Raw genomic sequence first — 22684 nt, 5'->3', positions numbered from 1 at the left:
TTTAGTCGACTAAAATCGTATGATATTTAGTCGACTAAAAATAGACTAACACTAAAACATTCAAAAATGTGACTGAAACTATATGAAAAATATTCAAGAGACTATGACTAAAACTAAAATAGAAATTTGCTGCCAAAAACAACACTCGACAGAGTGCAGTTCTAGTCTGAGGTTGTGCTCCCAGGTTAATATTTATGTATGGAACTATTATCTTAGGTTTATAATATCTTATCTTAGGTTAATAATGTCTTATCTTATCTTAGGTTGTGCTCCCAGGTTATCCAAGGTCAACCTGTTCACTCTGCTCAGCTTGTGGATGGAGCTTTTCCCTCCGAGGAGGCAGACGACACAGCTGGATACAATCACACCGTAACAACCCTAAAATATCTATCTATCTATCTATCTATCTATCTATCTATCTATCTATCTATCTATCTATCTATCTATCTATCTATCTATCTATCTATCTATCTATCTATCTATCTATCTATCTACCTACTGTACCTACCTACCTACCTACCTATCGTCCTATACCATAGGTCACATCTAGGCCACAACGACACTGTAATTACCATATTGAAGTCCTGCTTTTCTAATGCTTCTCGCAAAATGCTACTTACAGGCCTCTTCCTGTCGCAGCTTGATTATGGCTTTAAAAGGATTGCCATGGGCACACTTAACCATACACTGCTCCAGCTTTGACGTATAGCAAATGTCTGCTTGCTTTTTAGTCTACTAGCAATTTCCGTTGCTTAGTTTCTATTTATTAGTCACGTTACTAAACGTTCCTGTTCTCCCTTTGAGCTTCTTCGGTAGTGGGTACTGTATTTATGAGCATTGTATGTCTGTCCTGTTTTTTGTTGTGTACTTTTTTTGTTATTGGCAGAGCTGTGCCACTTATTTTGCCTCTTGTCTTGGCCAGTTCACTCTTGTAAAAGAGACTTCAGTCTCAATGTGGTTTTTACTGGTCATGTCGACCCCACCCACTCACCTCCGCCCCACACCCTCCTGGTGCTGCGGCCATCTTGGAAACCAAACACATGGGAGAGGGGTGGGGCCTGAGAAAGGCCCCTATTGTAAAATGTGTGTGCGTGGCGCTGCGTTGCAGGTGCGTGTGACCGGCGCGGTGGTGGTTCGGGACGGTAAGGTTTTGGGGCTCCACCGCTCGGGGCCAGAGCTCCACGCCGGACAGGCGGTGGTCATCACGCACGGCGCCTCGCTGTCGGATGTCACCTGTTCTTCTCCAGACGACCATGCTGCACCTGCCTCAAGATGATCATCAATGGTGAGGAGGGAGGGAGGGAGAGAGAGGGAGGTAGGGAGGGATGGATGGATGAAGGGATGGAGGGGATGGATGAAGGGATGGAGGGAGGGAGGGAGGGAGGGATGGAGGGAGGGAGAGAGGGAGAGAGGGAGGGTGGGATGGAGGGATGGATGAAGGGATGGAGGATGTATTGATGGAGTATTTATCCCATTCTGGACGGGAACCCCTTTTGGTGTTTTAAGCATTATGTTGTACTTTAGCTATTGCAAAATAGCAGATCTACAAGCTCGTAGTGCGGCACTCGGCTGTTTTGGAAATCGTACAAAATTGTGTCGCAAATCTTTTAATATATATTTTTTCACGGTGAGCGTTTTCTTAACTCAAATCTTTGCTTTCTGGGAGGCGGGTCCCTGGAACAACATGTTTTCAGATGGGGGGGGGGGGTAGGTGGTCAATTACATACTGTATATACAGTACGTTTTGGGGCTCTTTGACATGAAATAGTTTGAGAACCACAGAATATAGAAACATGAGGTTTTTTCCAGAAAACTGTCATGATTTAGTAGAATTCAGTAGAATCTGGTCTCAATCCTATAAATGGGTTAAGCTGATGATTAGTTGTCAGACAACTAATTGTGATTTAAAGATTTAACCCATTCTGACCAGGCACCCATTTTGGTGTTAGCATCATGTTATGCTTTAGCTATTGAAAAATAGCAGATCTACAAGCACATATCGCGCCACCCGAGTGGCGCGATACGAGCTTGTAGGTCTGCTATTTTTGAATAATCGAAGAACGACTGACATTTTTAGAATCTGATCTCAGGTCAGAATGGGTTAATCAGACCAGTGTGTGTCCAGTGGAAACCTCGTATGAATCTGATCTCAGGTCAGAATGGGTTAATTGTGTGTGGGTTTTATTTTACATTGAACAGAGGAACGTTACAATTAGTATTTCTGTTTGGCTTCTAGGCTTCGTAATCACAGATTGCAGAGAGCAGATGTGACATAACTTATGCAAAAAACAATCACTTTCACACAATCATTTCTTTCTTTCCAAAAGAAATTTACAAAATAGTTGATCTACCAGCTTAATTGTGTGTGGTTTTATTTTACATTGAACAGTGGAACGTTACAATTAGTATTTTCTGTTTGGCTTCTAGGCTTCGTAATCACAGATTGCAGAGAGCAGATGTGACATACTTATCAAAACAAAAAACAATCACTTTCACACAATCATTTCTTTCTTTCCAAAATAAATTTCCAAAATAGTTGATCTACCAGCTTAACAACATGTCACCGAGTGATGTGTTGTGAGCTTGTAGATCCGCTATATTTGAAAATGTTTGGACATTTCTCAACGTGAAACGATTGACGATTATGCAAAATATGACTTTGATTATCTCAAATTATTGTGATCAGACGATCGTATAATAATTGTGACCGGCCTAATTATGCCTAATTATTTATATAATTATTATGCCTTGGTTTACAACCATGATTTTAGCTGATTGATTGATTATACCTTGATGTATGGCCTGGTTTAGTTTACATAAGATACAGGATACTTCACATTCAGTATCCTGTGATCTGTTGTGGCCAGATGTAATTTCCTGGGGTCTAGTAGGACTATAGTAAATAATAATAAAGAAAATGCTCTGCATTTTTGTTTAAAAAAATGCATATTTAGCCCCATGTTCGAATGCCCCCGCCCCCCCCATCCCTGTCAACAACAGCTAAAATCGCTAAAACTAAAGAAAGCAGCAGATGAAAAACAACACTCATCTTTTACTTCCTGTAATAACAACCTAAAAAACATGAACTTTGGAAACAAAAAAAAACAAAGTTGTCCTTTAAACACAATGTTTGTTGTCATTTCCGGGGCCTGACGTCGTCATGAAAGGGGGGTGGGTCTGGGCCTGGCGTCGTCATGAAAGGGGGCGGGACTGGGCCTGGCGTCGTCATGAAAGGGGGCGGGACTGGGCCTGGCGTCGTCATGAAAGGGGGCGGGACTGGGCCTGGCGTCGTCATGAAAGGGGGCGGGACTGGGCCTGGCGTCGTCATGAAAGGGGGCGGGACTGGGCCTGGCGTCGTCATGAAAGGGGGCGGGACTGGGCCTGGCGTCGTCATGAAAGGGGGCGGGACTGGGCCTGGTGTCGTCATGAAAGGGGGGTGGGACTGGGCCTGGTGTCGTCATGAAAGGGGGCGGGACTGGGCCTGGTGTCGTCATGAAAGGGGGCAGGACTGGGCCTGGTGTCGTCATGAAAGAGGGCGGGACTGGGCCTGGTGTCGTCATGAAAGGGGGCAGGACTGGGCCTGGTGTTGTCATGAAAGGGGGCGGGACTGGGCCTGGCGTCGTCATGAAAGAGGGTGGGACTGGGCCTGGTGTTGTCATGAAAGGGGGCAGGACTGGGCCTGGTGTTGTCATGAAAGGGGGCGGGACTGGGCCTGATGTTGTCATGAAAGGGGGGTGGGACTGGGCCTGATGTTGTCATGAAAGGGGGCGGGACTGGGCCTGGTGTTGTCATGAAAGGGGGGCGGGACTGGGCCTGGCGTCGTCATGAAAGAGGGCGGGACTGCGACGCTCTATACATTGACATAACAACGCGTCATCAGAGCGGAGGGAGGGGCGTCAGCTGCGACTCCGCGGCTCCGCCCACCCCCCGGGGTAAGATTTGTGATTTGCTCTCGTTCACTGCAATGCAATTTGCGGCATTTTCAAAACAATATTGCGCAGAGTAGCGATTATCTAACTTATTTGCAATGCCATACGTTGAAAGATCTGTTGCCCGCGGACAAGGCACGTTACCTCCGCAAGTTAGATATTATCGGCATAGGTGTTTGCCGTATGTGATTAAGGATTGGAAAAAGTTGCATTGGCAGCCATAGAAAATTCTGCCCGGGGTAAAACACCGGATGTGATGTTTTTGGGCGTTCCTGTCTTGTTAAAAAACCGGCTGTGACGTTTTTGGGCGTTCCTGTCTTGTTTCGTGTCAGTGTATAGCTGAGTGAATACTGATCATGTGGTTGTTCTTCCTGTCATCCCCCTCCCGTCCAGCGGGGGTCAGTCAGGTGGCGTTTTGGCCCGGGGACTCCGAGGTCAGCCTCCTGAGGTCGGCCGCCGACACCTCCCAGAATGCAGAAGCCGGCGGCGGCGGCGGTGATGAAGACTCCATTTCCCAGGAGGCCTTGCTGGACGCGGTGGCGGCAGAGAGGCTGAAGTCCAACAGCCGGCCGCGGCTCTGCGTGGTGCTGCAGCCGCTGGCCGCCGGCCTGCCGCAGTTCATAGAGCTGACCAGCAGGGGGAGCGACTTCATGGAGCGGCTCCGAGATGACGAACCGGGGCTGGACGCCGCGGAGCTCTTCTTCAGGTGCCTTCACATTAAAAGTCCTATCTGAGCCTTTTGATCTGCCTTCACATTAAAAGTCCTATCTGAGCCTTTTGATCTGCCTTCACATTAAAAGTCCTATCTGAGCCTTTTGATCTGCCTTCACATTAAAAGTCCTATCTGAGCCTTTTGATCTGCCTTCACATTAAAAGTCCTATCTGAGCCTTTTGATCTGCCTTCACATTAAAAGTCCTATCTGAGCCTTTTGATCTGCCTTCACATTAAAAGTTCTATCTAAACCTTTTGATCTGCCTTCAATTTAGTGTCCCATTGGCCATGGGGCTTAGTGTCCCATTGGCCATATAGGGCTAGTCTCCCATTGGATAAGAGGCCAGCCAATCATGAAATTCCGGCCACTACAGCTACTAGATCACGTGACTGATTATTGATCAGCTCTGCAAGCTGATGAAAATACAATCTTCAAACATAGCAGATCTACAAGCTCACAAGATTCAAACAGCAGATCTACAAGCTCACAAGCTTAATTAAAAAATAGCAGATCTACAAGCTCACAGGCTTAAAAAAATAGCAGATCTACAAGCTCACAAGCTTTAAAAAAATAGCAGATCTAAAAGCTCACAAGCTTAAAAAAATAGCAGATCTACAAGCTCACAAGCTTGAGCTACTTCTGTGTGACTGTAGTATGATGTAGGGCATTAACATAAAAATCGATTATTCGACTAGTCGACTAGCAAAACGGTAGTCGACACTGTAAATAAAAAATCGAGTAATCGTTAATATTAATTTTAATATTTTTTATGATTTTCTTTTCTTTTTGCTTTTCTACAGCAGACATGCAGCTGTGAGCTGTGTTGTTTTGTTGGTAGTTCGCCAACTTCAGTACTAATCCATTCCTGGCTGATTGTTTTCATATCATATACAAACAAGCCTACTGTACGTGGGTTTTGCCGTCACCCTCACTCGTGTAGGTGCGGTGGGCGGCGGACCGGCGGTGGCACTAGCAGCATTCAAGACAGATTTTCTTTGGGAAAAGCATATGCGATATGCCTCATAGGCTCATACGCTCAATGGGGACAACTACAGTGTGTAAATACCATTGGTGAGTTTATTACTGTAGTTTGTTCAACAAGTTAGATTGGAGACGTGTCGTCGTGTCGTCCGGTACAGTAAAGTATAGCAGGAGTTCCTCCTCAATCTGCCCAATATTATCCAGTTTGGTGACAGTCAAACTACAGTAGCTCTTGCCGTGATTTCATGTTTCTTCATGCTTATCCAACAAAAGTGCAGGCGTGCGGCATTATTAAAAACAAACCGCTATGCCGCACGATCATAGTTATAATAGTCGCGATGGAGTTAAGTAGTTGATCATCCGATTCATAGCCTGGCAGCCTGCTAGCTAGCAAACCTAGTATGTAATCATACCCTCCTCCTAGCTTGTAGCTCCTTCTAAAAACCAAAGGAACTGTGGTTGTAACTTGTTGTTGAACATTTATAGGGTTGTATGAAAAACATTGCATCGTTCATTCCTCCTCCTCCCCACTCCAGTCTCCACTCTCCAACTGAACAAACATTGTGAACAACGTAACATGCTATGCTGCTCTGTAGAAAGGTCTTGAGCTTAAAAAAATGCAGATCTACAAGCTCACAACGCGTCCATCCTTGAGTCATTGTGGACTTGCAACTTTGACTTGAAACAGCTGAGCTAATTTCGGCCAATCAGAGCGGCATTCAGCGTAATCTAGTAAGAGAGTGGCGACACTTGCGTTGACTCCCACTGTAACAATGGAATGCGGAAGTGCTCATTCTATCTCAATGGGATAGTTCCAATGTTTGGAACTATCCCCCATAGGTACCCGCTTTGCGGTGAGATCAAAGTGTGTCGCCACTCTCTTACTATTCCACTCGGTCTTCATTCACCGGCTCAGTTTTGCAGTTAATCCTTCACTCGCTGGCTGTTTCAGAACACGATGTTTTAATGCTTGATTGGATGGAAAAAATATATGCATTATTTTTCTTTAGAAACAAGGCCAACTAATTATAATAAGCAGACATGGCAACACTGCTGGTTGACTAATGGTTCTGTACTTTGGGGTTTCCAGTTCAACAAGTTTCAATGGTCATATCTTCTTCATTTCCCCCCCAATTTCAATAAGCAATACATCATATGAAAGGTAACAGTGTGCAGTTTCATAATATGTAAAGAACTGAAAAATGACCATGGCCCCCTTGTATATTAAACCACTGTCCCCGGTCACATTTTACCGCCGACTAATCGACTATAAACCGATTTTGTAGACTAGACTAGTTGTAGTCTTGTTAGGTTGTGTTTACATTGCGCTGTGGCAGTGCTTCAATATGTCATAAGTCCTGCCTCTAGCGGCCTCATACAGCCGCATATCGCTCCGGCCAGAATTGGTCTGGAGTACATGTCTCTGCCTGAGAGATCCCAGAGTCTAGCCTGGTTAATAAACCGGGACTAATATCGCACAACATCGTTTATTAAGCAGGCTACCCAGACTCACCCTTAGATGGCAGAATGCAAATGTGGTCCAGCAGGGGGAGTGGTTCTACCAGGCTAGGGTCCGTGGCCAAAATTACAGACAATACTGGGGGTTTCTTTTTCTTCATAAAACCGTCATGATTTAGAAGACATTTTGGTAGAATATGGTCTCGATGAGGTTACTCCGTGCAAATGTATTCTTCTTCTTCTTCTTCTTCTTCTTCTTCTTCTTCTTCTTCTTCTTCTTCTTCTTCTTCTCCTTCTCCTTCTCCTTCTCCTTCTCCTTCTCCTTCTCCTTCTCCTTCTCCTTCTCCTTCTCCTTCTTCTTCTTCTTCTTCTTCTTCTTCTTCTCATAATCCTCTCCTCCTCCTCCCTCTCATCCTCCTCCACCTCCTCCCTCTCATCCTCATCCTCCTCCTCCCCCCCCCCCCTCCTCCTCTCCTCCTCCTCCTCAGACAGCGGAGGAGTCACCTGGAGGAGTTCTCCAGGCGTTTCCTGGTGGTCTCGGAGCGCGGCCATGGAGCGGTTCTGTCCGCCATGCGCCTGGAGACGTTCTGCACGGAGCCGTGCTTCTCCAGCCTCCGAGACAACATGAGGGAGCTGCTGGGGGTGCTGGCGTCCGTGGCCGCGGGGGTCCCCCTGCTTCACCACGGCTTCTATGACAGGTTGGTTCCACCCCTGGGGGTCCCTCTGATGGCGCATGTGGCCGCGGGGGTCCCTCTGGTGGCGTATGTGGCCGTGGGGGTTCCCCTGATGCACCACGGCTTCTATGACAGGTTGGTTCCACCAACACACTGCACTGTGACAGTGGTTCTCAAACCTTTTCATGTCAAGGACCCCCAAATTGACACTCATTAGTAGGCATGTAACGATTCACTCAACTCACGATACGATTCGTATCACGATATGAGGTTCACGATACGATTTTTCACGATATTAAAAAGAATATATATTTTAAAGAATAAAATCAGTTTTTTTAATTTTATATAATTTATCTTCCCCCCCTGAGATTTTTTTATTTAACTACATTGCAAAAGAAGTAGCATTACTTTTGACAGTGCAGAAACATAATTGCCTTCCTTGATGAGCATCAACGACCATCATCACCTGGGCACAGACACACACAGCTCCCCTCTACAGTCACAGACACACACAGCTCCCCTCTACAGTCACAGACACACACAGCTCCCCTCTACAGTCACAGACACACACAGCTCCCCTCTACAGTCACAGACACAGACAGCTCCCCTCTACAGTCACAGACACACACAGCTCCCCTCTACAGTCACAGACACACACAGCTCCCCTCTACAGTCACAGACACACACAGCTCCCCTCTACAGTCACAGACACACACAGCTCCCCTCTACAGTCACAGACACACACAGCTCCCCTCTACAGTCACAGACACAGACAGCTCCCCTCTACAGTCACAGACACACACAGCTCCCCTCTACAGTCACAGACACACACAGCTCCCCTCTACAGTCACAGACACACACAGCTCCCCTCTACAGTGCTCTACTACTGAAAGTGACTATCATTTATCTACAAAAGCACTTGAATATGATGGAATATGACTAAAGCTCACATTTCACATCACACACTAGCCCCCCTTCATTTTTTTCAATGAATCGATTCATATCGTCGGGATTAATGTCGATATATATCGATATACGATATCTGTATATATGATGATTTCGGGTGTGCTAGTACAGTGACAGTGCAGTACAGTAGTGGGTACAGTAGAGGGACCCCCACACGGTAACTCTGTCATTTCTCAACCGCTTCGGACGTGGGGCGGCTCTCCAGGAATCGGCCCGGCCCCCTGGAGTTCTGGAACTTCCGGGGACCCCCACACAGAGTTGCACCACTCACTTCACACAGGTGTGATTTTTCTGTTAATTTTTGGTGTCGTTTCTGTCTCCTAGTGAACGGTGTTCCAGCGCGGAGATAGCCACTCCCACACCGCATGCCTCCTCCGTGACTCCGCCCCACGAGGGCGTGTCCCAGGAAGTGGCCCGACACTGCATCATCCAGGCCAGACTGCTGTCCTATAGGACAGGTAGGCCACTGAATCCTTCACAATAATGGCGCTAGAGCGCCAGCCATTATGAGGGAGCTTTTATTTTTGAAGCACTCACTCTTCACTCTTCTGTTCCCCAAAAAGCAGGAAGCAGAATCGCCCGTTTCTACATAAAGTTATTTCTCTCCAGAAGCGTTAATCTTGTAACCGCGATGCAGCGTAAGGTCTCATATCGATAAAAAAATGCTCCAGCCGTCCTTAGCACCTTTTAACCCTGTTTCATTTGATAAGACGTCTGTGGACGTCTTTAGCAAACAACGTGTTAACCCATTCTGGGCGGGAACCCCTTTTGGTGTTTTAAGAAAAAAAAAAAAAAAAAAAAGATATATATATAGCAGATCTACAAGCTTGTAGATCTGCAATTCTTTTTTTTTTTTTTTACTTAATTTTTATCCCACGATTTTGTAACCCAGTTTTCTTTTCACCCAGTGCCAATTATCTAATGTAATCCTGGGCGCTACACTTCCTCTGCCAACCTGGGGGGGCAGCGGACTGACCTCATGCCTCCTTCTATGCATGAGGAGTCCAAGCTGCTTCTTTTCACCTGACAGAGGGGAATTTCCCCGGACGTAAAGCGTGGAAGGGACACGTTATTCCGACCAGTTCCTTTCCCCTCCATCAGGCGCCCCGGCTGGCCAGGGGGAGGTAGTTTTAGAGACCAGGATTACTGCATGTTTTTTTGTGAGGGTATCTACCCTATATAGGGGACACGGGGAGAACATGCAAACTCCACACAGAAAGGCCCTTTCGCCAACCCCCGCCTCGGGTATGGGCACTGATGACGCGGAGGAGGGAACACGCCGCCAGTGCCCACAGCGTCCCCTTCTAGCTGTGAGGCGACAGCACTACCAACTGTGCCACCGTGCACCTGATCTGCTATTTTTCAACAGCTAAAGTATAACGTAACGCTTAAAACACCAAAAGGGGTTCCCGCGTCCAGAATGGGTTAAAAAGGCCTATAAGGATGATCTCGTGCGCGGATGTGACCACATGAGTGCGTTTCACGTCAAACGTCAACGTGTCCCTGACAGTAAACGGTGTCTTTCATTCCACACAGAGGACCCCAAGGTCCTAACCCTAACCCCTAACCCTAACCCCAATGTGTCCCTCACGGTAAACGGGGTCTTTCATTCCACACAGAGGACCCCAAGGTCCTAACCCTAATCCCTAACCCCTAACCCTAACCCCAACGTGTCCCTGGCGGTAAACGGTGTCTTTCATTCCACACTAGGCTTGTCACGGTGTAAGAATGTCTACACCGTTTTCACCGTTTGCTTTAACACCGGTTATACCGGTAACACCGTTTCCAACCACTAGATGTCCTCAGTCCTCACCACACTCATCAAAACCTTAATCGACGTTAGTAATGTATATATATATCATGGCATTTCATTCATTAAAATACTTCCCCTTTGAAAAAATACAAAATAGGTTGGTTCATATTGTTTTATTAAGAAACCTGTATGAAGTTATGAACCATGAAACAGTGCACACATTTCTCACTGCAGTGCTTTTTTTTTAACATGAACAGTCGGTAGTAGCTCTCCGTCAGTGCTTTTTTTTTTTTACATGAATAACAGTCGGGACTCGGAGTCGGTAGTACCTCTGCTCTCTGAGCAAACTGTTAATAAAGTGACACAAGTTACTTCAAGTGATCAAAAAAGCCTCTTTGATCCAAAACTGTAAACAGCGGTCGTTAACCCCGCTAACAATGACATGAATACACGATCGCAATCGCATCATTCACATTTCACATGCTGCAATAGCAGACTTGCATAACTAACACACACGCACAGTGTCGCATATACACATCTTAAACAACCGGCCTGCATACTGTGCAATTTAAGTTAAGCTGCCAACTCTTAATGACCAAATCAAAGTGTCATTAAATGAGAAACTGAAATAAAAAACTGCCAGACTTAAACAAATAAAATACACAAATAAAACGTCACATAGGCCTAACATTGGCCTTAATTGGCTGCAGACAGTAACAGTAGGCTAGTAGTAACAGATCTATATTTCCAATTATATTTTCGCTACATATTCTTTGCCAGGAAAACTAACTGGTTTACCTTTTGTGGGCTCAGCAGAGATCTAATGGGTGTACATATGTTGCCCGCTGTGCTGAAGAGCCTTTCTGATGCGCAGCTTGTTGCACAAATGCACAGGTATTTTCTGGCTACGTTTGCCAACAGGGGAAACGAGTGTTCATTTGTTTTCCACCAAAGGAGGGGGTTCTCCTCTAGATCCAGGAGTGATTCTTGGCAATATTTTGCCATCTCGGCATCCACCTTTTCCGGAATTGTCGCGGGTGTGGTCGTGGCAGTTGCCCTTCGCTTGAATAAACTCGCTAAAGTTTTCTTTTTTGGCACGGGGGGCTGCTGCTGTGGGCCAGGGACTTCACCTCCCTCCTCCTCCCTCTCTCCAGTCTCTCCACTCACGGCTGGGTCTGCTACCGCTGGAGGGGCTCTCTCGCGGCCGATGACGACGGCTTCTTCCTTTATCTCGATCTTGGTCTCTTCCACATTTGCATCATAGTCACCCTTGTAGCGTGGGTCCATGAATGTTGCCTTGCGCAGCAGGTCCAGACTTTTTTCGGGTAGAGTTGGAGCTTCGTATTTTTCCTGCAAAATCGTTACGATTCCGGCTTTGAACGAAGCTGTCAGTGTGGTGTCGTCATCACTAGGGCCTAGCGTCTCATCTCTGATCAGGTCGAGCACAGGTAGTAAGGCTGAGGCGGTGATGCAATTCTCGCTGGACAAAACATCTGTGAACTCGCTCACTGGCTTTAGCGCCTTGTTCATAGACTCCAATACTTCCTGGGTTTGCCAGTCAATCCTTACATCTGCTTTGCGATCTTCAGAAAGAACTCTGTTTATTGCCCGCCTCTGTTCCAGCATTCTGTCGATCATCTGTTGCTTGCTGCCCCACCGAGTTGGACAGTCCTATAAATACACAATGAAAAATAAAGTGTTACAATAAAATACATCTTATCCTATATTTATTTATATTATTACATATTATATTCATGTATTAGTATTCTTTAACATCCCCAGCAGTAGGAAATAATGTGTCCTTTCCTCAATACACTACAAACTAATATTAATTATATTAAACGTACCGTCACTAGCTCGTGCTCGTCGATTCCAAGCTCTCTCTGCGCCGCTTTTAGATCGCGTCTTCTTTTCCAGCTGTGGGAGAACAGTCCATTGATTCTGCGACAAACAGCCAGGGCATGATCGGTTCGGGTTTTCTCAGTCTTGCTGATTGTGTTGGTCACGGCGAGGTTCAGGTTGTGCCCGAAGCAGCTCATCCAGGGCACGTCTAACTTTCGAGCAGCGGCCTTTATGTTTGCCCCGCTGTCGGTCGTGAGACAGGACAAGTTATCGATGTTTAATCCCCATTCTTCCAGAGCAGTCAGCAAAGCATCTTTTAAGTTATCGGCAGTGTGGTCCTCAGGCAAAAAGCTGGTCTGTAGACATTTGGCTTCCAGGCTCCACTCTTTGTCGATGTAATGAAAAGTGAGAGACATGTAGGGTGCCATTTTGGGGCTGGACCACAAGTCGGTGGTGAGGGCATAGTAATCAACCGTTGTGATGACATTCTTCAATTCACTCCGAATACTTTCGTAGGCATTTGGGACGGCGGTTTCAGAAAAATAATTCCTTGTTGGAACCTGGTACTGGCAGTCGAATGTGGCCAACATGTCTCTGAACGCTCTCTTTTCAACTGTCCTGAATGACACCATGTCTTTGCATATGTACCTGGTCACGGCATCAGTGCATCTCTTCCACCGCACACTGTCCTGCTTGTATTTCGTTTTTATTGCTCCAGCAATCGACGGCTGTGTGTGTGAAGCAACTGCCATGATTTTACGCCGGGCAGCAAGACCCAATTTTGCAGCCGCAGTCTTGTGTTTCACTACCAGGTGAGCCTTTAGATTAGAGGTGTTGCCTCCAGAAGCGGCCACTTTAGCGAGGCACAGTTTGCAGACAACCTCGTCGGGATTTTCAGGTTCCCTATCAGCATTGGGTATGAAACCAAAATAACGCCAAACAAGTGATTTTGCCTTGGGCTTTGCCACCAAATCCGCCGCGCTCGTAGCCTCCGCCATGTTTGTTTGTTTGTAGTATTCTCCTGTAACCTGTCCTAAACCAACTCAACTGCATGCGGCCTTCTTTCACCCTCCCCCAGTCCCCCCACTCTCGTCATAGGCTTCTGTGATAGGCTTACTCAGTGCCTGCTGCAATTTACCTCTATGAAGAGCAGGCGGAGGAGAGTTGAAGACACATTATTTTGTACTAGGCTACTAAACATCGATAACAAGATAGTTAGTTTATCGTAATTTAGTAATTTACAGAATGTGCAACATAGAATGAATGCAAATAAAAAATACAAATTAACTTTACTTTTTTTTTTTATTTTTTTTTATATAAACGGTATAATCGGTGCGCAATTAAAGTACTCGGTGGTGTGCCCGCCCACCGGTAACACCGGTAACACCGGACACCGTGACATCCCTATTCCACACAGAGGACCCCAAGGTCCTAACCCTAACCCCTAACCCTAACCCTAACCCCAACGTGTCCCTGACGGTAAACAGGGTCTTTCCTTCCACACAGAGGACCCCAAGGTCCTAACCCTAACCCCTAACCCTAACCCTAACCCCAACGTGTCCCTGACGGTAAACAGGGTCTTTCCTTCCACACAGAGGACCCCAAGGTCCTAACCCTAACCCCTAACCCTAACCCCAACGTGTCCCTGACGGTAAACAGGGTCTTTCATTCCACACAGAGGACCCCAAGGTCCTAACCCTAACCCTAACCCCAACGTGTCCCTGACGGTAAACGGTGTCTTTCCTTCCACACAGAGGACCCCAAGGTGGGCGTGGGGGCCGTCATCTGGACCCAGGGCCCGGCGGTGAGTCCATCTCTTGGCTTTTGTTACTGGTTTATTTGTGACATTAACACATACACATGTATGTAAGACGTCCCTGGGCGTCTTAAGGATTAAAAACGAGCTGAGCCTTAGACGTCGCATCCTCAATGATACGGGGCGAGATAAGAATATTCAGAATTTTTCCTATTCTTTTTTTGGCCCGTTCGCCTTTCGGCTGCTGTATGCTAACGCTCTGGGCTCAAATTAGCTTGCTGTTGACTCACATGTTAGCGCGGCGGAAAGAATGACTCGTATCTCCTAATCCAGGGCGCTCTCCATGGTTATGAACGGATCGATGTTTCTGGCGCTTCATTTCTGCTCCTCATCCGTCTCTCCCGCAAAATATGAACGCTTTTTGGATCATATATCGTATAAATTAAAATGATCACAATGTAAACTAGCAATGTAAAGTCAACTTTTTTTAGTAGATTGTTTCCGGGTCATGGCTTTCAGAGTAAAAGCGCTGAGACAACCCCGGCCACCCAGAGCTCCTATTTTGAAGCACTTCCGGCACTGATAGTGTTTAATGTAATGTTGTGTTGTTACTGTAGGCTCTGTGCAGAGGGACGGGTGGCCTATCCCTGCTGGGTTGCGGGTACAACGCCTTCCCGGCGGGCTCGCAGTACGCAGAGTACCCTCAGATGGACGACAAGCAGCCGGACCGCCAGAGACGCAAATACCGCTTCATGATCCACGCGGAGCAGAACGCACTGACCTTTAGGTCAGAGCACGCACACACACACACACACACGCACGCATGCTCAAACGCACACACGCTCAAACGCACGCTCAAACGCACGCTCAAACGCACTCGCACGGGGGTTGGGGTCAATCCCCAAGCCGTTTTTTTTTATAGGGCTGTCAAATGATTACAAATTTTTAAGAGATTAATCACAGCTTAAACATGTATTAGTCATGATTAATCACCATTGGAAATAAGTATGTCCAAAATATGCCATGCCTCTGCATTTGATACCCCTTGTCTGACATATTTGATATTTATGTTTAATAGAAACAAAATAGCAGATCAACAAGCTCTCATGGTATCACGCGTTTTGATCTGAAGTATATATACTTATATACCGTACTTATATATTGAAGTATATATACGTATATACTTATATACTGAGGTATATAAGTCTATATACTTCAGATCTGAAGTGGTTTAGAAAATAAATGTAACACTGTGTGTGTAAGTCAGGGGTGGGGGGCGCGAAACATGGCCAAAGCATTTCCGGGGGTCCCCAGAGGGGGTCCACAGCCAAAAACGTTGAGAACCCCTGCTGTAGGCAACTCTGACTGACTGTGTGTTTTGTTTTGGAAGTGGACTTCAATGGACTTCATGCTGTCCAGTGTGTGCGTCGTTTCAGGAGCAGGGAGATCAGGCCCGCGGAGCCCGTCCTGATGTTTGTGACCAAGTGTCCGTGCGACGAGTGCGTCCCCCTGATCCTGGGAGCGGGCGTCACGGACCTCTACACCTCGGACCAGGACAGCGGGAAGGACAAGGGAGACATCTCCTACCGGAGGTTCGGCCGCCTCCAGGGAGTCCGCAAGTTCATAGTGAGTACTAGTGGAAGTGGCATGTAACGATATATCGTATATCACGATCGATATTATATCCCGACGATATGTATCGATTTATTTAAAAAAAATGATTTTTCTTTTTTAGGGGGGGCTAGTGTGTGATAAGAAATGTCAGCTGTAATCATATTCCATCATATTCACATGCTTTTGGAGAGAAATGAGACAGTAGAGGCCTGGAGAGGGGATCTGTATATGTGTCTGTGACTGTGCCCAGGTGATGGTCGTTACTGTTGCTCATTAATACATCAAGGAAGGCAATTATCTTTGCAATGTAGTTAAATAAAAATTGTGAAAAAAGCTTTGGGGGGAAGATAAATCATAAAAATAAAAAAAAGGTAATTTGTCTGGAAAACCATTGTGTTGAAAATATCGTGAAAAATCGTATCGTGAACCTCATATCGTGATTTGTATCGTGAGTTGAGTGTATCGTTACATGCCTAGGAAGTACCTGTTCCATTCTGACTGTGTTCTGTACGTTATAGTGAGTATAGTGAGTACTAGTGGAAGTACCTGTTCCATTCTGACTGTGTTCTGTACGTTGTAGTGAGTATAGTGAGTACTAGTGGAAGTACCTGTTCCATTCTGACTGTGTTCTGTACGTTATAGTGAGTACTAGTGGAAGTACCTGTTCCATTCTGACTGTGTTCTGTACGTTATAGTGAGTATGGTGAGTACTAGTGGAAGTACCTGTTCCATTCTGACTGTGTTCTGTACGTTTTAGTGAGTATAGTGAGTACTAGTGGAAGTACCTGTTCCATTCTGACTGTGTTCTGTACGTTTTAGTGAGTATGGTGAGTACTAGTGGAAGTACCTGTTCCATTCTGACTGTTCTGTACGTTATAGTGAGTATAGTGAGTACTAGTGGAAGTACCTGTTCCATTCTGACTGTGTTCTGTACATTTTAGTGAGTATAGTGAGTACTAGTGGAAGTACCTGTTCCATTCTGACTGTGTTCTGTACATTTTAGTGAGTATAGTGAGTACTAGTGGAAGTACCTGTTCCATTCTGACTGTGTTCTGTACGTTGTAGTGAGTATAGTGAGTACTAGTGGAAGTACCTGTTCCATTCTGACTGTGTTCTGTACGTTATAGTGAGTACTAGTGGAAGTACCTGTTCCATTCTGACTGTGTTCTGTACGTTATAGTGAGTATGGTGAGTACTAGTGGAAGTACCTGTTCCATTCTGACTGTGTTCTGTACGTTTTAGTGAGTATAGTGAGTACTAGTGGAAGTACCTGTTCCATTCTGACTGTGTTCTGTACGTTTTAGTGAGTATGGTGAGTACTAGTGGAAGTACCTGTTCCATTCTGACTGTTCTGTACGTTATAGTGAGTATAGTGAGTACTAGTGGAAGTACCTGTTCCATTCTGACTGTGTTCTGTACATTTTAGTGAGTATAGTGAGTACTAGTGGAAGTACCTGTTCCATTCTGACTGTGTTCTGTACGTTTTACTGAGTATAGTGAGTACTAGTGGAAGTACCTGTTCCATTCTGACTGTGTTCTGTACGTTATAGTGAGTATAGTGAGTACTAGTGGAAGTACCTGTTCCATTCTGACTGTGTTCTGTACGTTTTAGTGAGTACTAGTGGAAGTACCTGTTCCATTCTGACTGTGTTCTGTACATTTTAGTGAGTGTAGTGAGTACTAGTGGAAGTACCTGTTCCATTCTGACTGTTCTGTACGTTATAGTGAGTACTAGTGGAAGTACCTGTTCCATTCTGACTGTGTTCTGTACCTTTTAGTGAGTATAGTGAGTACTAGTGGAAGTACCTGTTCCATTCTGACTGTGTTCTGTACGTTTTACTGAGTAGTGAGTACTAGTGGAAGTACCTGTTCCATTCTGACTGTGTTCTGTACGTTTTACTGAGTATAGTGAGTACTAGTGGAAGTACCTGTTCCATTCTGACTGTGTTCTGTACGTTTTAGTGAGTATAGTGAGTACTAGTGGAAGTACCTGTTCCATTCTGACTGTGTTCTGTACGTTTTAGTGAGTATAGTGAGTACTAGTGGAAGTACCTGTTCCATTCTGACTGTGTTCTGTACGTTTTACTGAGTAGTGAGTACTAGTGGAAGTACCTGTTCCATTCTGACTGTGTTCTGTACGTTTTACTGAGTAGTGAGTACTAGGGGTACAACGGTTTTCGGTTTAAAACCGAACCGTTCGGTACAGCATACACGGTTCAATGCGCTCTAATGAACCGCGCTATTTCGGTTTGCATTAATTCATTTCTTACAGCTGCGAAGAATGTATTTCTCGGTCACACACCGGCCTACTTAGAAGTCTAGCACTCTATCGGTCACACACCGTCCTACTAAGAAGTCTAGCACTCTTTCGGTCACAGAAGTGTAGCACTCTGTCGGCCCACCCCCTACACCCCCCCACACACACACACACACACACACACACACACACACACAGAGAGAGACGGCATGATGAGGAGAATCCACTCCAGCCCTCGTCTTTAAACGTCGTTCTTGGAATAATTATTGATCGTCATACACAGAGACACACAAGTGGAGTAACCTCGCGCCAACAGGCTTCTAAGCACGGTCTTTGTAAATTTTTTCAGATCTGATTCTGCATCTGCACTCGCTGTTTGAGTGCTAATTAAGAGGGAGAGTGAGAGCAAAAACAACCCGCAGCAGGACATTAATTCCGTCAGAAAAGTCCCAACTAAATGTCCAATCCATGACTGTAGATAGAAGCCCTTCTTCTAATAATATAAGCATAATATCCTTAAATCCTCATGTAGACTTGTAAACTTTTGTATTTTTCTGTGCGACACGAGTACATGACGCATTCACTGTGTGAATCCTCCCCTCCCCTCCACCACTCTCCTCTCCTCATGTGCACTGCTTACTGCCCCGTGTGAGCGCATAGGTGCATTCTTTTTCCCCTTGAAAATAATGATGAGGCACATTAAAATGGCAATATAAGTTTTTTTCCCCCTTTAAAATAATGAAAAGGCAGAAATGCCTAATAAAATAATATATGCAAAAAAAAATAAAGAAGAAAAGAAAATGCTATAAATAAACTTTTTTGAGTGGTGCAAGCCACTGCCTGGCTGGCTGGCTGGGTATGAGCATGAAAACAGCATGGTTGTTTTTCACCACCTGTGCGCAACCTAACACACGCACATTATTAACTGTATATATGATGATTTCATGTGTGCCACTGCCAGTACAGTGACAGTACAGTACAGTAGAGGGTACAGTAGAGGGACCGGCACACAGTAACTCTGTAATTTCTCAACCGTTTCGGACACGGGGCGGCTCGCCGGAACCGGCCCGGCCCCCTGGGCGCGTTCCTGGGGGTCACTTCACACGGGTGTCATTTTTTTTACTGTACCGAAACCGAACCGAAACCGTGGCCCCCATACCGAGGTTCGAACCGAACCGAGGTCTAACTGAACCGTTGCACCCCTAGTGAGTACTAGTGGAAGTACCTGTTCCATTCTGACTGTGTTCTGTACGTTTTAGTGAGTATAGTGAGTACTAGTGGAAGTACCTGTTCCATTCTGACTGTGTTCTGTACGTTGTAGTGAGTATAGTGAGTACTAGTGGAAGTACCTGTTCCATTCTGACTGTGTTCTGTACGTTTTACTGAGTATAGTGAGTACTAGTGGAAGTACCTGTTCCATTCTGACTGTGTTCTGTACGTTTTAGTGAGTACTAGTGGAAGTACCTGTTCCATTCTGACTGTGTTCTGTACGTTGTAGTGAGTATAGTGAGTACTAGTGGAAGTACCTGTTCCATTCTGACTGTGTTCTGTACGTTTTACTGAGTATAGTGAGTACTAGTGGAAGTACCTGTTCCATTCTGACTGTGTTCTGTACGTTTTAGTGAGTACTAGTGGAAGTACCTGTTCCATTCTGACTGTGTTCTGTACGTTTTAGTGAGTATTAGTGAGTACTAGTGGAAGTACCTGTTCCATTCTGACTGTGTTCTGTACGTTGTAGTGAGTATAGTGAGTACTAGTGGAAGTACCTGTTCCATTCTGACTGTGTTCTGTACGTTGTAGTGAGTATAGTGAGTACTAGTGGAAGTACCTGTTCCATTCTGACTGTGTTCTGTACGTTTTACTGAGTATAGTGAGTACTAGTGGAAGTACCTGTTCCATTCTGACTGTGTTCTGTACGTTTTAGTGAGTATGGATTTAAGCAATAAGCCACGAGACGTCTCTGGTTACCGGGTATTTTACAATGGCTGGGAGGCGTAGGCTAGTTTTGAATGAGTCGCCTGGATTAAATAAAGGTTTATTAAGACATTTAGGCCTGACGTCGAAATTAAAAAGAATTATCTTCTAAATCCTCCAGTTTTCTGAAATACCTGTATCGTAGCGCGCCACCGCTTGTATATCTGCTTAAAACACCAAAAAGGGGGTTCCCGACCCAGAATGGGATAAGAAAAGACAACAGCTCCGGTCCCTGACACTGCGGTTCATGTCTTCACAGTGGCAGAAGGCTTTGTCCTCCTCCTACCTTGGAGTTGCAAGTAAGTGATTCTTCATCTTTCTCGTCAAACATTCAAACCTGCCTTTATTCTGTTGAATTGGAACTCCCTGGAGTCCTGGACCAATTGGACCGTGCTATCGTGTGTGTGTGTGTGTGTGTGTGCGTGTGTGCGTGCGTGCGTGCGTGCGTGTGCGTAGATGGCTGTGTTAGGAAGCATGGCAGGCAGCCTGAACAGGAGAAGCCGTCTTGCAGCAAGAAGCGTTGCTCCCGTGACAGAGCCCTGAGGGACACCGAGGAAGGAGAACTGTGAAGGAAGTCAATGGATGCAGGGTGCATCCCACGGTTGGGTCGTAATGGAGAATACGGATCGGTGCGTCCCACGGTTGGGGAGCACACAGTGCATGTTGGACCATTTATTTTATTCACTATATTGTATATAAGGATGAGGAAATCATGAAGAGAGTGATATATTCAGGAAACGTTTGTGTCTGCAGATTGTATAATATATTTTTAAGTAATTTAAAACAAAATCTATATATTTTAAATGTTAAAAAGTCAAAGTCGTACGATTTGTCACACACGTTACCGCAGTGAAATTTGTTTTCCCGCATTTAACCCATCTCTAGGAGCGGTTGAGCCGCAGCCGTGCCGCGCTCGGGAATCATTTGATTAATAGATTTGACCCCCCCGATCCAACCCTTTGATGCTGAGTGCCAAGCAGGGAGGCATTGGGTCCCATTTTTACCGTCTTTGGTCTGACCCGGCCGGGGATCGAACCCCGACCTCCCAGTTTCCGGGGCGGACACTCTAACCACAAGGCCACTGTCCCGCTGACATAAACATGTGTTGTACAGACCAGGCTGTGAGTATGACACCACCACTCACACAGGTGATTTCATCACACACACTTTCCACCCTCCCACCTGACCACCGACTGACTGTTTCTCTTGGGGATATTTTTTTTAGTGGTGCAGCAACTCTATTACGGAGCTTTGTCCGTCCTGGCTGGGTCCCTGGCTGGGTCCCTGGCTGGGTCCCTGGGTTGGTCCCTGGATGGGTCCCTGGGTTGGTCCCTGGCTGGGTCCCTGGGTTGGTCCCTGGCTGGGTCCCTGGGTTGGTCCCTGGCTGGGTCCCTGGGTTGGTCCCTGACTGGGTCCCTGGACTGGTCCCTGACTGGGTCCCTGGACTGGTCCCTGACTGGGTCCCTGGATGGGTCCCTGGATGGGTCCCTGGATGGGTCCCTGGATGGGTCCCTGCCTGGGTCCCTGACTGGGTCCCTGGGTTGGTCCCTGCCTGGGTCCCTGGATGGGTCCCTGCTGGCTGGTTCCCTGGATGGGTCCCTGGATGGGTCCCTGGCTGGTTCCCTGGCTGGTTCCCTGGATGGGTCCCTGGCTGGGTCCCTGGCTGGTTCCCTGGATGGGTCCCTGGATGGGTCCCTGGGTGGGTCCCTGGCTGGGTCCCTGGCTGGGTCCCTGGGTTGGTCCCTGCCTGGGTCCCTGGGTTGGTCCCTGGCTGGGTCCCTGGGTTGGTCCCTGGCTGGGTCCCTGGATGGGTCCCTGGATGGGTCCCTGGGTGGGTCCCTGGCTGGGTCCCTGGGTTGGTCCCTGCCTGGGTCCCTGGATGGGTCCCTGCTGGCTGGTTCCCTGGATGGGTCCCTGGGTTGGTCCCTGGCTGGTTCCCTGGCTGGTTCCCTGGATGGGTCCCTGGCTGGGTCCCTGGATGGGTCCCTGCTGGCTGGGTCCCTGGATGGGTCCCTGGCTGGTTCCCTGGATGGGTCCCTGGCTGGGTCCCTGGATGGGTCCCTGGCTGGGTCCCTGGCTGGGTCCCTGGATGGGTCCCTGGCTGGGTCCCTGGATGGGTCCCTGGATGGGTCCCTGGATGGGTCCCTGCTGGCTGGTTCCCTGGATGGGTCCCTGGCTGGGTCCCTGGGTGGGTCCCTGGCTGGGTCCCTGGCTAGGTCCCTGCCTGGGTCCCTGCCTGGGTCCCTGGATGGGTCCCTGGATGGGTCCCTGGATGGGTCCCTGCTGGCTGGTTCCCTGGATGGGTCCCTGGCTGGGTCCCTGGATGGGTCCCTGCCTGGGTCCCTGGCTGGGTCCCTGGATGGGTCCCTGGATGGGTCCCTGGGTGGGTCCCTGGGTGGGTCCCTGGCTGGGTCCCTGGCTAGGTCCCTGCCTGGGTCCCTGCCTGGGTCCCTGGGTGGGTCCCTGGGTGGGTCCCTGGCTGGGTCCCTGGCTAGGTCCCTGCCTGGGTCCCTGCCTGGGTCCCTGCCTGGGTCCCTGGATGGGTCCCTGCCTGGGTCCCTGGGTGGGTCCCTGGCTGGGTCCCTGGCTGGGTCCCTGGCTGGTTCCCTGGATGGGTCCCTGGATGGGTCCCTGCCTGGGTCCCTGGCTGGGTCCCTGGCTGGGTTTTCACAACCAAGTGTCACTGTTGCACAGCCTAACACACACATAATAACTGTATATATGATGATTTCAGGTGTGACAGTACAGTACAGTAGAGGGACCCCCT

The 22684-nt window shown here is 47.2% G+C and overlaps 1 pseudogene across 1 annotated transcript in view; it reads left to right on the top strand.

The window, feature by feature from the left end:
- The window catches only part of LOC310853991 (cytidine and dCMP deaminase domain-containing protein 1-like), a 24301-nt pseudogene extending 3287 nt beyond the window's left edge, over positions 1 to 21014 (top strand). The window contains exons 3-12 of the transcript XR_014571114.1: positions 264 to 369; positions 1109 to 1285; positions 4323 to 4635; positions 7570 to 7779; positions 9046 to 9179; positions 14071 to 14120; positions 14690 to 14859; positions 15509 to 15698; positions 20177 to 20216; positions 20374 to 21014. The product of XR_014571114.1 is annotated as a cytidine and dCMP deaminase domain-containing protein 1-like (transcript). The remainder of the gene's footprint in view (positions 1 to 263; positions 370 to 1108; positions 1286 to 4322; positions 4636 to 7569; positions 7780 to 9045; positions 9180 to 14070; positions 14121 to 14689; positions 14860 to 15508; positions 15699 to 20176; positions 20217 to 20373) is intronic.
- The last annotated feature ends 1670 nt before the right edge of the window (positions 21015 to 22684 follow it).

The sequence above is a fragment of the Protomyctophum parallelum genome (assembly GCF_964188405.1).
Source record: "Protomyctophum parallelum genome assembly, chromosome: 23".
NCBI lineage: Eukaryota > Metazoa > Chordata > Actinopteri > Myctophiformes > Myctophidae > Protomyctophum > Protomyctophum parallelum.
The sequence above is the reverse complement of the archived record's forward strand: the minus strand, read 5'-3'. Positions and strand labels throughout refer to the sequence as shown.